Raw genomic sequence first — 3588 nt, forward strand, 5'->3', positions numbered from 1 at the left:
CCTGCTCAGGAACAACCCTACTGGGGCCTCCATGAGACGGTGCAGCCTGGGGGCAGCGGCTGGCCGCAGCAGGCCCCAGTGCCCTCGCCAGGCTGCCAGCAGGTGCCCCGCCGGCCTGCCTGTCTGCACTCGCCCTGATGGGAAGGATGGGGGCACCTCTGGGGGACTGGCTCCCCACGGGTGCTAGGGAGCTGGTCTGCACCCCTCCCCCAGACCCCAGCTCAGCTGTTGCAGAGGGGCCCTCTGACCCTGTTTCCATAGCAACCGGCCTGCAGCTGGAGTGGAGAAGGCAACAGACTCCTCTGAGACACCCCCACCCGCATCCCCACATAGGCTTCCTGGGGACACAGGGCCACGGGACCAGGCCGGGACAGTCAGAGGTACGGGGGGACCAGAGAGCTGTGGGGATGGCAACCCCAGGGAGGAAGAGCACCTGCCGGAGGGAGAGGCATGGGGGAGGGCCCAGGGCGCTGTGAGAAGAGGTGGAGGAGGACAGGTGCAGACCAGCAGTGAAGGCCGAGGGCGGGACAGGACAGGCAGGGGCCAGCCCACCATGCACAGGCAGAGGGGCTGGGCGCTCAGGAAGCTGGGCAGCAGAGAGGGGAGCGAAGAGCACAGGGAGCCAAGGAAAGAGCAGGGGACCCGGCGAGGGCCTGGCTGCAGGGAGGAGCCACTCTGGAGGCCCCGGGCCCAGCCCTGCGGGCACACGGAACACAGGTGTGCGCAGCAGCACCTGCTCCGAGCGGCCCCGGGCTCTGCAGGGATGGGGTCGCCCCCCACCCTCCTGGGTCGCCCGTGCCAGCTACACCCCAGGTCTGACAGTCAGGGGCACAGACGCGGGGCCAGCGGGCCGCTGCTCCTTCACATCTCTCTCCCTCAGCCCACACACCCTCCACCCCCGGCAGGGCTCCCACCTCCCAGACGTCCCAGCAACTAAATAAAGGGGCCGTCTGGCTCCAGGCCCTGACACTGTGCAGAGCTGGGCCGGAGGCACCGACACAGCGCAGCTGTCCTCCGGCATGGCCAGCAAGAGGCCCCACCTCCTGCCCAGCCGCCGCCAACCCAGGGACCCCTTCCCCCGGGGCTGGCCCAGGCAAAGCCCCTGGGAAAAGCAGGGCAGAAACAGGTGGCAACAGGTGGCACTGGTCTAGCTCTGGTCTGCCAGGCACACAGAGCCCAGGTGGGCCACCAGGACCCAGGCCAGGTCTCCTACGGCAGAGGGCGGGGAGGCGGCGGAAAGCCGACTGCAGCCTTGACGCAGAGCCAGGACCAGGAGACCCCTGGCCCGAGGGGCAAGGGCCAAGAGGAGACACCTCTCTCCTTAACGCCACGGGAACCACGGGAGACGGAGGAGGGGCCGGCCAAGACGCACTGTGGGTGCGCTGGGTGGTGGTGACCAGGAAGAAGCAAGAGCGTGAGCGGGGACAGGGCCTGGGTTCTAGTCCCACTCCCTCCACGGCCTCTGTAACTGGACCGCGCTTCTCGGTGTCTCCCGTGAAACCTGAGTGGGCTGGATTAAGTGATCCTGAAGGTCGCCAAGATTCCATGGTTCCATAACCTCCGCAGAAGGGGTCTTGTGGCTAGTCCCTCCCAAAGGAGCCAGCCGGGGGCAGGCGCGAGGCCCAGTCCCCCTAAGAGCACCCTAACATGCCGACAGGCGCTCTGGGGCTGCCGCCCAGGACCCGGCAGGCGCGTCAGCCCAGACCGGGGACAGGCTTGGGAGTGGCCAGCTCGGCCCACCTGACATGGTCCGGCGCTAGACCTGCACTCGGACTTAGGTGTCCACTTTCGTTACGCTGACAGTTTGCGAACTGTGGAAATCAACTCCCTCCAGGGGCCCTCGCTGATGGTGCATCAGGTTAAAGCGCAGCACTGTGAAGCCGGCCGAAGCCGCTCAGCACGAGCTCAAACCCCAGGCCCGAGCTATAGGGAACCTGGCACACAGGTACTGAGCAGATGTTACTTGCCCCTCCTCCTAGACTCGAGGTGTTGCCAGGCGCTGACCCCCAGGCGCGGCCCTCTCCTGACCGCCCGCTGCTCCCCTCAGCAGTGTGCTTCATCGATCTGCCTGTCCTGCTCCCCACTGTGTCTCTGGTGAAGCCTCTCACCCCTGCACCTCTGGCCTGTACCCCAGTTATGTGCGCAGAAATAGATATATTTTTTAAAAAAAAAAATCAATTCCTGCCTAAAGGACTGGGCAGTGCGAGCTCCGGTCACTCTGGGTGTCGCTCCTAACCTACCACACAGAGTAGAGAGGCTCGCACTCGCTCAGACCCCGGGCCCATTCCAGCTCTGCCCCTTTCTGGCTTTGTGGCTTCAGGGAAAGCTTCTTGCTCTCTGAACTTCAGTTTCCCCGTCCATAAAATGCAGATAAAAATAGTCTCCCTCCCAGGGTTGTTGTGAAGATTCCACGAGCACATGTGAGTGCTGGGTTTCGGCCGCCCAGCAGGCAGAAGCCACTCGGCAGACACAGCTAGGCCCAGAGAGAAGCGGGGCTGCCCTGGTGAAGGTTCTGGGGAGACCCAGAGGGAAAAAATGGCCAAGCTTTCAGAGTTTGCCTCTACTCCCAGCCAGAACCCCATTTGCTGTGCGTAAACCCTCTTTCAGTACCGCTCCCCAACGCCAGGGCCGCGCCACTGCTCCCAGGATGTCAAGGCTGTGCACCTGCAGGAGCTGGGCCGAGGTGGCCAGCCTCGCCCTGGGCAGCCTCAGCCAACCCCTATGCGCAGGGAGGTTCTGGCCGCCCGGGCACCGCATCCGCCACAGGAAAGCTCTCCGCGGGCGGGGACCTCATGGTTAGTTCCCTGCTCTCCTCCGCCAGACCCGCCCCTGGCAGTCAGTGCTCCTCCCGGAATCGCCGCCGAGCAGCGGGCTTTGGGCACCTGTGGGAAGGCTCGTGGCACCTTCTGAGCCGCCTCTGCAGCCCTCCGGTACCTGCCGCCCAGCCGTGCCCGCCGCACGCCCCCTCCCCCAGCGAGCCCACCCCACCGGGGCCGGCGCGGGGTGGGCGCGGCCGCGCCCAGGCCCTGTTTGTCCGCTCTCCGGAAGCGCGGAACAGCTGGGCGGGGAGGCGGCGACTGAGCGGAGACACCTGGCGCGGGAGGGGGTGGTGGGCGGGGGGCGGGGCGCTCGGCCGCGCAGACAAAGGAAGCCGGGGCTGCTGGCGAGGCGCTCACCTCCACCCAGGGGCGTGGAAGGGCAGGAGAGGGGCGCAGGAGAGGGGCGCCGGAGAGGGGCGCCGGAGAGGGGCGCCGGAGAGGGGCGCCGGAGAGGGGCGCCGGAGAGGGGCGCCGGAGAGGGGCTGAGCGTGAGCCAATGTCTTGCGGGGGGCACGTTCTGCCCTAGGGCAGTAGAGGTCAGCACCCGACCTCCAGCCGGACCTTCTATTCCCCCAGTCACCAAGCCCCACCCCGCACCTGCCCTCCAGGCCGCGTCAGACGCCAGCCCACCTGACAACGCGCCCACATATGCCCAGAGAGGAAAGAGTGGCGCCAGACCCACAGCCCAGCCAAGCACCCCCTGGTCCCCACAAAACCCGAGCCACTACAGCGTGCCGAACTCACAGAGCCAGCCCACCCCGCACACGGC

At 66.8% G+C, this 3588-nt stretch overlaps 1 protein-coding gene across 1 annotated transcript in view; it reads right to left on the reverse strand.

Annotated features, from left to right (window-relative positions):
* Positions 1-3588, reverse strand: part of KCNH2 (potassium channel, voltage gated eag related subfamily H, member 2) — a 26216-nt gene that overhangs the window by 22173 nt on the left and 455 nt on the right. The window lies entirely within an intron of this gene.

This window comes from Condylura cristata, unplaced genomic scaffold (genome assembly GCF_000260355.1).
Source record: "Condylura cristata isolate star-nosed mole 26May11 unplaced genomic scaffold, ConCri1.0 scaffold00042, whole genome shotgun sequence".
Classification (NCBI taxonomy): Eukaryota; Metazoa; Chordata; class Mammalia; order Eulipotyphla; family Talpidae; genus Condylura; species Condylura cristata.